At 44.9% G+C, this 14,951-nt stretch overlaps 1 pseudogene; it reads right to left on the reverse strand.

Annotated features, from left to right (window-relative positions):
- Nucleotides 1–876: 876 nt before the first annotated feature.
- On the reverse strand, nucleotides 877–994 carry LOC126482671 (5S ribosomal RNA; annotated as a pseudogene).
- Between the last annotated feature and the right edge of the window lie 13,957 nt (nucleotides 995–14,951).

The following is a 14,951-nucleotide window of genomic DNA, read 5'->3' on the forward strand; positions in this document are numbered from 1 at the left end:
TGTTCTGCAATCTGCCCAGTTGCGTTGTATGTTGAAGAATGTTGGCCCGCAATGGAAGGGCCAGAGCAACACTTTGCTGTAATGGAAACCAAAATGCTTCGGTGGACATCGAGTCGGACACTTCACGGTCAAGTGACCAATGACGCAATATGCGGGCGGTACGGAGTGGCACCTATCGTTCAGGAGACGTGGGAAAGCCGTCTCCGATGGTTTGGACGCGTAATTGGAGCAGACCAAGAGGCAATAGTGAAACGCGTGTTTTCGTTGAAAGTCGATGAACAACCTCTTGGGAGACGGATGAAAGGTCAGCTAGATACTACGTATGTTGACCACTACCCTGATTAAACGTCAAATGGAGATAGAGAGCCAAGGAAGCTACCCCTCTGCACTGTGAGACAACGCTGATGGAGAAGAAGAGGACAGTTACATTGTCTTTGCTGTGCTGTATAGGCTACCAGAGATTAAGTGACAAGACTGGAAACAATCACCGGTCTATAGGCAAGGTAAAAGCCACAGAAGAGCTACGTTCATGGTTGATGAAGTGCTTTCGGGTGTTCTTTTGTGTGCGATATTTCGACGACCGACCAAGTCGTCTTCTTCAGGTGTTGCTACCCGTATCATTGTGCATGCTCGCTGCCTGAACTCCAACCAGGCTGTGAAGTATTGTTACTGTAATCACTCCGTCTTCAGGCCACGAGTGGCCTACGGGGACCATCCGACTGCCGTGTCATCCTCCGTGGTTGATGCGGATAGCAGGGGCGTGGCGTCAGCACACCGCTCTCCCGGTCGTTATGATGGTATTCTTGACCGAAGCCGCTACTATTCGGTCGAGTAGCTCCTCAATTGGCATCACGAGGCTGAGTGCACCCCGAAAAATGGCAACAGCGCATGGCGGCCTGGATGGTCACCCATCCAAGTGCCGACCACGCCCAACAGCGCTTAACTTCGGTGATCTCACGGGAACCGGTGTCTCCACTGAGGCAAGGCTGTTGCCCATTGTTACTGCAGAGTTCGACTCGCGGTGTCCGCTACACCCTTTGATGCCATTTGTTTTTCGGAGCCCGCGCAGTTATTCCAAGAAACACATTATCTCATCATTTCCTAGCTCTGGTGCATGTGACAGTCGCCAGGATCGTAATAATTTGAGTGCCAGACCTTGAGCTTTATTTAAATGGAAACGTCAGTCCCTGTTTATTAAGTTTTTCGACGCCTTCATTTCGATAGACTACTTCATTGCACTTCCAATATGGCGTTTCCACCACGATGCGGTGCCGTCGTATTTTATTTCGTGGTTACACTCGAGGCAGCGCGTCGACAGCTGATTTGCTCGGTTTTCTTCATAGGATGTGTTGTTTATTACACTCTACTTCGGCTGTTCTAGCAGTCTGGCTCAATTAAGACGATGCCGCATTCTGATGGAATGCTGTACACACCTGGCTTTCGGAGACGTAGATCATCTTTAACTTTATAACCAAAACTTTTTCTATTTTTTGATCGGACCGATATTCACTGGGCCGGCCGCTGGTGGCCGAGCGGTTCTAGGCGCTTCAGTCTGGAACTGCGCGACCGCTACGATCGCAGGTTCGAATCCTGCCTCGGGCATGGATGTGTGTGATGTCCTCAGATTAGTTAGGTTTAAGTAGTTCTAAGTTCTAGGGGACTGATGACCTGAGATGTTAAGTCCCATAGTGCTCAGAGCCATTTGAACCATTTGATATTCACTGGATGTCATGTTTCCAAAGAACTCTAACGATCTTCCCGGAGATTTGGCCATACGGCCGATGATTGAGTCTTTGCTTCCCTTTCTCTTTGTCAGTCTCGACCTCTTCCTCAGTCGATGTTGATTTTGACTGGAAGGGCCGCTCGATTTATCGATCTGAGAACCCATTGCTTCGGAACTCTACTCGTAGGTGTTGCAGTTCTACGGCGAGGTTCACGTTGCTCGACAGTGTTGATGGCCTGTGCACCAGAGTCTTTAGCACATGTGAGGTCGTCGACGTTGGTACGTTCAGAGCTCTCACTTCCGACCTTTATAGCACGACGGTGTGTGTGCTGGCGGCCGACGGACCTCCACGGTGTTTGTAGACGCTGCCGTGTCGGCAGGCGCAGCGGCGCCTGGACGCCAGAAAAACACGCGCCCGATAGCGGCTATCTGGCGCCTCGCCTGGGACACGGACGCACGGACGCGGACAGTCCAACGACCGCTGCGCGCCTACCCCCCCAGATAACAGCGCGCAGCGCTCCACATGTGTACACACACGTCCACTCTTTGTTCTTCACGTTCATCCCGTCTGTTCTCACTACTAACCGAGATGTGCTTCCAGAAAGAAAGCCCCGCGAAGTGCGTCAGTGTACGATTCGAAATGTAAGAACAAAGTCAAAGTGCTTTGCGCAGAAACGTGACACTTCACCGTCACTTTAGCTGCATTCAAAACATTTTCGTGGACGTCCGATGATTAGGCCTTACTAGTTCTAAAAATTATGCGGAAAGTATAGAGTAATCTGCTCTTTTGATAGTTGTGGGAAGACGGCGGTTCAGGCCCCCGTCGGGATATCCATGTGAGTCTTGTATGATTTCCCCAAATCGCTTACGACGAATGCGTGGATAATTCCTCTCTAACATGGACGCTGCCAACTTCCTTCCCCAGATTTTCGCAAACCTCCAGTGAAATCATTGTCAAGACGCTAAGACTTTATGTTCTATTCTTTTTTCGAATACTACAGATTTCTTCTTATTTCTCTTCTCTTCATTGATCGGGCCTATAAGCCGGTTCCGTCTTTACAAATTTCTTCCACATTTTAATTGATCTTCCAGTTTTTCTCTTCCGACATTGTTTATAAACTGAAGTTGCTCTTGGAAGACCTTTTTTTAAATATCTGTCCTCCGTATGTTTTCACGCTAGTTACTGTGACAGTTGTATACTTTTTTCCCAGTTCACTCCACCTCTAGTTCTTGCCGCATTGCTTCATTTGTTTTAAGTTCCGGCCTAAGGTGACCTCTTTTTCTTTTTAGAAATTTCATTTCAGCTCTCCTTATTCGATGTAATTTCTTTTTTGTCACCAGCTTTTGCTGCTATATAAAAGTATTGGAAGGACCATACTTCTGTAGCACTTTATCCTCATATCTTTCAGGGTTTCGTTTCTGCACTTAATATGGATAATGCCACATTATTGTCAAACGTTTTCAGCTTTCCAGAATGAGATTTTTCACTCTGCAGCGGCGTGTGCGCTGATATGAAATTTCCTGGCAGATTTAAACTGTGTGCCGGACCGAGACTCGAACTCGGGATCTTTGCATTTCGCGGGCAAGTGCTCTACCATCTGAGCTACCCAAGCACGACTCACGCCCCGTCCTCACAGCTTTGCTTCCGCCAGTACCTCGTCTCCTACTTTCCAAACTTCATAGAAGCTCTCCTGCGAACCTTGCCCGCGAAAGGCAAAGGTCCCGAGTTCGAGTCTCGGTCCGGTACACAGTTTTAATCTACGAGGAAGTTTCATTTTCAGCTTTATTTCAAGACCTTTATCAGTACCATGTCGAAGCTGCGAAGTTGTCGCCCTAAACAGTTCAATAATGAAACTTGCTCCAATACTATGGCATTTAGAACAATGTTACTTCGGACAGGATCTTTGTGAAAGAATGGCATTTAGATTTGTTTCAGGTTTAGAAATTGCAAGATCATTTTCGTTACGTAAGTTGTTTAAGTGCTACCGTCATCCTGATCATTTAGGTTCTAAAGCGTCGTCTACACGTAGTAAAAAAATACAAATTTTTATCGTTTTATGTTACACTATCTACATGGGTGAATAAGATCTAGTTACGGTCGATGTCATGCAGATATATGTTGGAAACAGTACTGGGCAATATTCTCCTGAATTTTGAAAATGTCCTGTGTTTTTCGTAATTTTTGTGTGACATCTTCTTGGGACAAGCGAGATGCAATTACCGACTTGTCCGACCTTTCGTGTTCGCTGTAATTCACTTTCTGAGTTGTTACGTCTGTACACGAAAGACCTTTTCGCTAACACGTGGCTCCTCTTTCTTTGCAGGTGAGTGTGAAGCAGGTGCGCCAGTGTATTCAGAACGGCTCTCCCAACGTGGGTCATCCGTCTCAGCGCGTAAGTACGTCCTCTTGCAAAGCATGATGGCGCCCGCCAGATTCAAAGTCCACTGGCCAAGCTCTCTTCTGTTCTCTGTGCAACCTTTATCCCCCGACAGAAATGTATGCTGGTGTTATGTAGATTAGGTTTTCTGTGGGAGGATATGAGGTAGCTTGCACGCCATAATCCTTCATACTGTTCTTCGCCGAATCACTTAGAATGAACACTCATATATAGTGAAGAGTTACAACAGATGTAAACAACATACGACCCTTAGGCCTTGAAGAAGACCGATACGATGATAACTTTCCCTGTGAGTTACACTATTATCTATTAGTGTCTCGATTTTAGGGTCACAGTTGATAGTCTTGTCAGCAAAAATCCCTGTTATTCCATCTGAAAAAGCGAAGTTGATTCCGATATCACTGTATTTAATGAGAGACTATACGTCCATTAATGATGAGTTTCTCAAACTCCATCGGAGAAAAAACAGAACTACGATATCTTAAGCGGTTCATAAAATGTATGAGGTGAACGGGTTAGCTGACTCACTCCGTATATTAATCAATTATTCTTTATAGCCTTAATGTTCATAAAGGAATAAAAGTATTTCGTTAGGACCTTCCATGACATAAACACCGTTTAATTTTAATATCGATGTCATCTACATTTGGTAGCCACCAATCAGTTGTTCTTTTGTATTTGCAGCTTGTAGCGTTTCTCCGCATTCGTTTGAAATGTACATTACTCGTGACTGTGGAGTTTAGACATGTCTTTTGACAAATCTTTGATAGGTTGCGACAGTTTCGTCTTGTCGAGGCTTATGTCCCCATCACGAAGCCGCCATCGAGACAGTTCATGAAAACTAAACGCATTTTCTAAGTTGTCCATTTTTAAACTTTCTCGCCTTTACATTTACTGTCACTTCTAAATAGTACGCGTAAGAGAAAATGAAAAGTTTCGTAAGCAGTCTCTGAAAAAAATGTGAGAAAGTGTTATTAGTCTCGATCCTAGCATCAGTCACCTGATGGAAAGGGCACCAGCCGATACCCGAGGATCACTTGCCAGAGCGACTAAACAAGTGCAGCCTGTCGAAAAAAACCAGAAGGAAAATCCGAAGGTCACTAACAGCAGATAAAACTTTCGCGGTTTTCTTAAAATACCAAGGTGAAACTAAGATAAATTATCGCTATTTTTAATGTTACTATCATTCTGTATGAGTGAGAAAATGCCTCTTATGAAATCTTCCTTTGTGAAAAGTTGATGTATTCCATGGTCAGACAGTACACCATTATTATCGGCTTTGATAGCTCCTTGTTGAAGTAACATCCGGAAAGACCGTACTGAAGGCGTGCACTCGTTGGTAAAGATTTTACTATGAAATTGGCTGTCTGTTGTGTGTCCAGCTTGCTAGCCACACGACTGGCGCCTGGGGCCTATGCATCCCGCGTCGCACGAGGCGGTTGCGTGTCAGCCGCCCTTGTTAACGGAGGATTACCACACCACACTTTGCGGTTCCGTACCTCGCGCACTTGCCGTGACCATGGTCGAATCTCATCTTGGCCAATGCCGCCGAAGATCGTAGCTGCTGCTAGTTTGCTTAAATATTCCCATGAAATTTACACGCACCTTTTCTATGGCCGCAAGACGCAGACTGAGCGTAGTTAACGGGTTTGGTAACAGACTACCCGTCAGAATTGTGAGTTTATGCTCTGTTGAGAATTGAGTTGAAGAGTGGAGAAAAACGGACGATAATGAAGTCTGATCTGGCTAGGGGACGCGTAATCGAGAAAAAATCTCGACATAACGAGTGGTCGGAAATGCACCGCTGTGGACATACGACCGTAAAACGACAACCAGTCAGCGACGAGCGCGCGGAGGTGTGTGCGTTTAAAACAGCTTGTGCCAGCTAATTCCTGTTGTGCTAAACAGCGTAGTTACTCTGATAATTGTTTGCACCTGAATCCTCAAACCTAGGCAAACTTTACATTCATTTCCATGCCTGGTTAAGCTAGACGCGAATTTTCTATTATGTTTACAGGGTAAATCTTGACTGTTAAATGAACTTCGCTAAAAGTACCTAAGTCCCATTATTTTGTTAGGATAAGAAGCCATACTACTTAAACAGCTCTCCAGTAAGATAGACGTCATATGTTATTGTTAGGTGCAGTGTTATTATTAACCTGGGAGCCACGTACTTTCTTTCTTTTCTTTCTTTTGCTTGTGTCGTTTTTTCCCGCGGATACGCAGGGTCGGCATGGTTAATCGGATGTGGCAATGTTAGTGGAAGGGGTGGCGGGATGCCCTTCCTGCCGCCACCCCGTACCCTCCGGGAAAGAATTAGTGTACCCCAACTATCTGCGACTAGTGTAATCCATGGAATAGTGCGAAAGTGTTCAGATGTTTGCGAGCCGTGGAACTGCGGCGTGACGTGGGGAACAGCCCGGTTTTCATCTAGGGGAATGTGGAAAACCGCCTAAAAACCACACCCAGGCTGGTCGGCACACCGGCCCTCGTCGTTAATCCGCCGGGCGGATTCGATCCGGTTCCGGCGCACCTACCCGAGTCCAGGAAGCAGCGCGTTAGCGCGCTCGGCTAACCTGGCGCGTCTGAAAGCCACGTACTTTAATTCTTGCTAATGTAAATAACCCATGAATTACCTGTTATTCAACCAAGTACGGTAGATCTAAAGTGCTATCTGAGACAAAGGTAAAAAAGAAAATTGAAATTAAAATTTATACACTTTTTTCTCAGATGACTTGTTTCTAAAGAAAATACTTGAAATTTTTTCCATCCAACAACGCTACGAAATTGACATCGTCGAAGAAATGACTGGCACACCCTCTCGAAAATTCCAAACATCTACCTAATGAGTGTCACAGTCTCAAAGTTGTTGCGACAACTTCTTCATGGGCGCCAGTCTTCGAGACCTCGCCGCTGATTGGCTGTCATTTGTCCGACAAATGGTTATATGGAAAATTTTGACTAATTCGGTGTCTACTATCCTGCTCTGACGTTATTATCAGTATGTTCCTCTGCATCCTGTCTATTTCTTAATTGCTACCTGGTTTTCATACCGCAAAATTCATTTTTTCTATGAAGCGATATACTGCAATATTGAAACACTGGGGAAATAAGCAGCATCGCCTTCTCCAGTCATTGTGAATGGAGAATTTTGAGAATCCACGGAGTACTTTGTAGAGGAACTCTGGCGATGTATTTGTAAGTACTTAGGCAACTGTCTGCTCCAGTTGATCAACAATCATTCACACGTAGCGAAGCAAACCCTCTGTAGATCGTACCAAAAGCAAAGTGCTATTAGTGATTTGGGTATAGGATGATACAAGGCGGGCGACGGCAGGCAGTCTAGCCTCCAGGAAAATTGGTGTTCAATTTTATAGCCTCAATACACATGCTGCACACTGATTAATACTTTGAATTGGACCTAAAGGAAATGATAACGTCACCGTAATCGTGGAACGTAAGCACTCATAACTTACCTGTATGTGTCGCACCACACTCGCGTCCAGTCGCTCTCACGAACGCTCCACTCTCACAAGTTACTATCACTCCACAATATAAAATACTATTTGCGCTTGATTGAAAAGATTCTCGTAATGGTTACTTCCGACAGTATAGTATCATGAATGATAAATTAGCTGTTTCTGTGGTATACTCCATATCCTGTGCCAGGCTGTGTAACGTGCACGTTCGTGGCTTCTGAAGTCTTTGAATACTTCTGCCCGAGATCTTGAGGGGCAACCGCATCCCACGCTGTCTGCTGCTCTACCTGTATCCACCTGCATAGAACGGCAATAGCTTGTGCACTACTGGCCATTAAAATTGCAAAACAAGGAAACGGAATGCAATAAACATGTTATAAGCTTGGATATGGAAATCATTAGCATCTCAGTACAATCGCAGTATGAAGGCAGGGATGATGGCAGCTGTATTCTCTATATAATGAAAGTTTACATAATGAATTAATCATTGAGAAATAACATTTGAATGTTGTTTGTCTGTGAGAAGATCGTATTCTGCCTCGTTTTAAGAAGAAGACTAGATCGTAGCCTACAGAGAGAGCGGTTTATCGTTCCGCACGGGTTCAGGAGGGCCATACTCAGCGTCGCGCAAACTATCAACGGCTCCAAGTGATTATAGCGGGAGAAGACAGACGTAGTGTTCGCTCGACTGCGCAACGTCGTACAGCCAAAACAAGTACTTACTCATAAAATTGAAATGATCGGGTGGCATTGATGGCCGGGAGGCCCTATCCGGGAAGTTCGGCCGCCGAGTTGCAAGTCTTATTTCAGGTGACCTAAAAATATATATATATATATATATATATATATATATATATATATATATATATATATATATATATAAATAAATAAAAAATGGTTCAAATGAATCTAAGCACTATGGGACTTAACATCTGAGGTCATCAGTCACTTAGACCGAGAACTAGTTAAACCCAACTAACCTAAGGACATTACACACATCCATGCCCGAAGCAGGATTCGAACCTGCGACCGTAGCAGCAGCGCGGTTCCGGTCTGAACCGCTTAGAACCGATCGCCCACAGTGGCCTACAGGTGACGTCACATTGGGTGACTTGCGTGTCGGTGATGATGAAATGATGATGAGGACAACACAACACCCAATCCACGAGAGAAGAAAATCTGCACCCCGGCTGGGAATCAAACCCGGGCCCGCTGCTTGGTAGGCGAACACGTTACCACTCAGCTAAGCACGCGGACGGTTACTCAGGAAATGAGCTTCGAAGGCTTCTGCGTCCACCGTTATTTTGAATAAAATTATTTTGTGTGTTAGGACGTGCCGTTTTGAAACATTAAAGCAACTAAATTGTGAAGTTTCGATACACATGGAAAGGCAGTGTCTTAGGGTTTTTCATCCTCTCGGGCAAGAAGCGCTTGTACGTACTGCAAGCACCCCTTTTGCTGCGCTGGGAAGTCTGTTGTTTCGTAGCAGAGTTACAGGTGAACCGTCTCACGCAACTTAAGATTTTGAAGTATGGCCGTTCGCTGATACCTGCAGTAGTGTAAAACAAATATGAAATTACATTTCAGTTGTCTTTGGTGAAGGTTCAACTTCTGGCCCAATCATGCTGCCTTAGATCCAGAGATTTTTGACTAAACAATGTGCATCGTTTCCTTCCCTCCAAACTGCGCAAAATATTTCGCTAGGTCAGGTTGGTTCAAATGGTTCTGAGCACTATGGGACTTAACATCTATGGTCATCAGTCCCCTAGAACTTAGAACTACTTAAACCTAACTAACCTAAGGACATCACACAACACCCAGTCATCACGCGCTAGGTCAGGGTTAGATGGAAAACTACATAGTATTGGCTATCTAACAAGTGACTTGAGCGCTGGTATTGTGTTATTCCTCGTCAATAAGTACAACGATTAAGCACACTTTCTTAGTCACGTTGAAATATACATTTTAGAAGAGTCTACTGTTACATTGTTGGCATAGTTGAATAGTTAATAACTGCATTAAAACAGTATGATTTTCTAAGCACAGCACGTAAACGACTGTAAACGCACCTCTACAAAACATGTGTGGCTTTAAAAATAGTACTTCACCCATGAATAAACGAACTTGGATTCTTTATTTGTGTAGCCGTGGCGTTCGTAGTCGCTGTATGATTACTTAAGATATTTCAAAACTTACGTTTAGTCTTTAACACGTCAATAAACATAAGCGTGCAATATTTAGTTGTGTTTTTCGTCATCAAACGTATAGTGAAAACGCAAATAAGCCACCCGCAGGAATACCTGCCGAATGAGTCTCTAGAAAAGTCTTCCTGATGTAAGCAGGTTTTTAAACGAATAAGACGGGACGAATATGGTAAAGTAAATACGCATTCATAGTAGTTGCAAATACGGATCAGAAATACCTCAAGTAGGCAAGATACCTGGCTTGAAGGCGATGCGAATCACTAATATGTTCTTGGAAGTGCATAAATATTACAGCATGTTCCAAAAATATTACCGAATGTTTCAACCTTACTCTATTTTGAGTGTAGTAGATCCATTATAGCTTCCCTTGTCAGCACAGAAGTTCCCTGTCTGTACGCATCCACCCGTTTTGTTAACGCAGCCGCAGGACGGCCCGCCCCTGCCAGAGTTTGTATATACTTGCCCGCCGAACGCTTCTGTTATGCCGAGAAGAGGAACCACGCGCGTCCCCTTGCACAGTAGCCTGTAATTTAAGCACGAGAGGAGGCATTGAATGAAGTACTCTTTTGTACCTCTTTCTTTAAGAAGTTTGCTTTCTTCACTTCGGTACAAACTAACTACATTACAATAACAATGAAAACTGCTTCACAGAGGGCTTAATTCATCCAGTCAGAGAGATTGGCAGATAGCGCTGTCTTGTTGGAACAAGGGAGTTCAGCATTTTTCAGCAACAGTACTGGCTAACAAATATAACGTTCGCGAAAAAGTTTTCATAGGAGTTGTAACAAGTACGTCTTCACACTAGTATACAGAATTACGAGAAAGCATTAAGGTTACTGCAAACTGTGAAGAAACTAGACGGCTTGTCAGTAGATTACATAGGGGGGATTAAATGAAGAATCTCGATGGCTCAGGCGTAGCAGACTTCGGTTCGTTGGTAAGATACTGAGAAAACACAGTCAATTTATAGAGGAGATTGATTACAAGACATTTGTGCTACGTATACTAGAATGATTCTCAAATATCAAATAAGATTTACACGGGATAGTGAACGTATACAAAAGACGACAGCACGGTTGGTCACAAGTTTGTTTGATTTACGGAAAAGCGTTGCGGAGATGCTGAGAAATCTGTATACTAGTGTGAAGACGTACTTGTTACAACTCCTATGAAAACTTTTTCGCGAATGTTATATTTGTTAGCCAGTACTGTTGCTGAAAAATGCTGAACTCCCTTGTTCCAACAAGACAGCGCTATCTGCCAATCTCTCTGACTGGATGAATTAAGCCCTCTGTGAAGCAGTTTTCATTGTCGTCGTAACTGCCGTCTGCTTCACGTCTGCTGTGCAGCGAGCTACCTTAATTTAAGTATTAACTGTATTTTTCTTACTTGTCACTTCTTCTTCCGTGTGTATTTGCTTTTAGGAAGCTTTAATTGTCGAGTGCTATTAATAGTTCCATAGATTTCGTGTTTGTTTTGAATACAGTCAGAGAGAGTCCCTTTAGTCAACCATAGTGCCAGTAGTGCTAGTGTTTGTTTTCAATACAGTCCAGAGACAGGTAGTGCTATTTTCATTGTTTTCTACAAGAAGTGGCTAGCAACCACAGTTTAGTGAATAAACAGCCGCCTTTAGTGAATTAGCAGTCTAGTTAAAGGTTGATTAACTCTCTTCAGTAAATTGATTCCTTAGGATGGATAGGATGTGTGACTGCTGTGTACGGACGCAGGAGGAGCTGGCCACTGTTCGCGAACAGCTGAGCGTGTTGATGGCCGCGGTCAGCCGTCTTCAGGCTGCTGCCTCGGAGTGTAGCGGCAGTGGGGAGTCTGGTGCGTCGCAAGGTACACCCCAGGTGTTACATGCTTCACCCACTGTCCCTGCTGTCGAGACATCTTCGCGTGTACTGGGCGCGGTTGGGCCACCCTCTCCCCAAGGGGAGTGGCGGGTTCAACGGCGTTCGCGGCGCACGAGGCGGAGGGTCAATGTGGAGGCTGGCCGTGTGGCATCGCCCGCTCTGCCTGTGAGTGGACATGTGGCTGCTCCTTCAGCAAGGTCCGAGCAGGCACACGGGGGGAGGGGTTTATTAGTTATTGGGAGCTCCAACGTTAGGCGGGTGATGGAGCCCCTTAGGGAAATAGCGGGAAGGTCGGGGAAAAAGGCCAGTGTTCACTCTGTCTGCTTGCCGGTGGGTCTCATCCGAGATGTGGAGGAGGCACTACCGGCGGCGATAGAGAGCACTGGGTGCACCCGACTACAAATTGTTGCTCATGTCGGCACCAATGACTTCTGCCGTCTGGGTCCAGAGGTCATCCTCAGTTCGTACAGGCGGTTGGCGGAATTGGTGAAGGCGGAAAGCCTCGCTCGCGGGGTGAAATCAGAGCTAACTATTTGTAGTATCGTTCCCAGAACCGATCGCGGTCCTCTGGTTTGGAGCCGAGTGGAAGGCTTAAACCAGAGGCTCAGACGATTCTGCGGAGATCTGGGGTGCAAATTTCTCGACCTCCGCTATCGGGTGGAGAAATGTAGGGTCCCCCTGAATAAGTCAGACGTGCACTACACGCCGGAAGCGGCTACAAGGGTAGCGGAGTACGTGTGGAGTGCACTTGGGGGTATTTTAGGTTAGAGAATCTCCTCCCTAGGCCCGACAAGACGCCTCCTGAGACGCAGCAAGGTAGGAGTAGGCAAAATGCAACAGGGAATAACAATATTAATGTGCTAATAGTAAACTGCAGGAGCGTCTACAGAAAGGTCCCAGAACTGCTCTCATTAATAAACGGTCACAACGCTCACATAGTACTAGGGACAGAAAGTTGGCTGAAACCAGACGTAAATAGTAATGAAATCCTAAACTCAGATTGGAATGTATACCGCAGAGACAGGCTGGACAGTGAAGGGGGAGGCGTGTTTATAGCGATAAGAAGTGCAATAGTATCGAAGGAAATTGACGGAGATCCGAAATGTGAAATGATTTGGGTGAAGGTCACGGTTAAAGCAGGCTCAGACATGGTAATTGGATGTCTCTATAGGCCCCCTGGCTCAGCAGCTGTTGTGGCTGAGCACCTGAATTTGGAAAATATTTCGAGTAGATTTCCCCACCATGTTATAGTTCTGCGTGGAGATTTTAATTTGCCGGATATAGACTGGGAGACTCAGACGTTCATAACGGGTGACAGGGACAAAGAATCCAGTGAAATTTTTTTAAGTGCTTTATCTGAAAACTACCTTGAGCAGTTAAACAGAGAACCGACTCGTGGCGATAACATATTAGACCTTCTGGTGACAAACAGACCCGAACTATTTGAAAAAGTTAACGCAGAACAGGGAATCAGCGATCATAAAGCGGTTACGGCATCGATGATTTCAGCCGTAAATAGGAATATTAAAAAGGGTAGGAAGATTTTTCTGTTTAGAAAAAGTGACAAAAAGCAGATTTCCGAGTACCTGTTGGCTCAACACAAAAGTTTTGTCTCAAGTACAGATAGTGTTGAGGATCAGTGGACAAAGTTCAAAACCGTCGTACATAATGCGTTAGATGAGTATGTGCCAAGCAAGATCGTAAGAGATGGAAAAGAGCCACCGTGGTACAACAACCGAGTTAGAAAACTGCTGCGGAAGCAAAGGGAACTTCACAGCAAACATAAACATAGCCAAAGCCTTGCAGAAAAACAAAAATTACGCGAAGCGAAATGTAGTGTGAGGAGGGCTACGCGAGAGGCGTTCAATGAATTCGAAAGTAAAGTTCTATGTACTGACTTGGCAGAAAATCCTAAGAAATTTTGGTCTTATGTCAAAGCGGTAGGTGGATCAAAACAAAATGTCCAGACACTCTGTGACCAAAATGGTACTGAAACAGAGGATGACAGACTAAAGGCCGAAATACTAAATGTCTTTTTCCAAAGTTGTTTCACAGAGGAAGATTGCACTGTAGTTCCTTCTCTAGATTGTCGCACAGATGACAAAATGGTAGATATCGAAATAGACGACAGAGGGATAGAGAAACAATTAAAATCGCTCAAAAGAGGAAAGGCCTCTGGACCTGATGGGATACCAGTTCAATTTTACACAGAGTACGCGAAGGAACTTGCCTCCCTTCTTGCAGCGGTGTACCGTAGGTCTCTAGAAGAGCGTAGCGTTCCAAAGGATTGGAAAAGGGCACAGGTCATCCCCGTTTTCAAGAAGGGACGTCGAGCAGATGTGCAGAACTATAGACCTATATCTCTAACGTCGATCAGTTGTAGAATTTTGGAACACGTATTGTGTTCGAGTATAATGACTTTTCTGGAGACTAGAAATCTACTCTGTAGGAATCAGCATGGATTTCGAAAAAGACGGTCATGTGAAACCCAGCTCACGCTATTCGTCCACGAGATTCAGAGGGCCGTAGACACGGTTTCACAGGTAGATGCCGTGTTTCTTGACTTCCGCAAGGCGTTCGATACAGTTCCCCACAGTCGTTCAATGAACAAAGTAAGAGCATATGGACTATCAGACCAATTGTGTGATTGGATTGAGGAGTTCCTAGATAACAGGACGCAGCATGTCATTCTCAATGGAGAGAAGTCTTCCCAAGTAAGAGTGATTTCAGGTGTGCCGCAGGGGAGTGTCGTAGGACCGTTGCTATTCACAATATACATAAATGACCTTGTGGATGACATCGGAAGTTCACTGAGGCTTTTTGCAGATGATGCTGTGGTGTATCGAGAGGTTGTAACAATGGAAAATTGTACTGAAATGCAGGAGGATCTGCAGCGAATTGACGCATGGTGCAGGGAATGGCAATTGAATCTCAATGTAGACAAGTGTAATGTGCTGCGAATACACAGAAAGATAGATCCTTTATCATTTAGCTGCAAAATAGCAGGTCAGCAAATGGAAGCAGTTAATACCATAAATTATCTGGGAGTACGCATTAGGAGTGATTTAAAATGGAATGACTACATAAAGTTGTTCGTCGGTAAAGCAGATGCCAGACTGAGATTCATTGGAAGAATCCTAAGGAAATGCAATCCGAAAAGAAAGGAAGTAGGTTACAGTACGCTTGTTCGCCCACTGCTTGAATACTGCTCAGCAGTGTGGGATCCGTACCAGATAGGGTTGATAGAAGATATAGAGAAGATCCAACGGAGAGCAGCGCGTTTCGTTACAGGA

This window comes from Schistocerca serialis, chromosome 5, assembly GCF_023864345.2.
Source record: "Schistocerca serialis cubense isolate TAMUIC-IGC-003099 chromosome 5, iqSchSeri2.2, whole genome shotgun sequence".
Classification (NCBI taxonomy): domain Eukaryota; kingdom Metazoa; phylum Arthropoda; class Insecta; order Orthoptera; family Acrididae; genus Schistocerca; species Schistocerca serialis.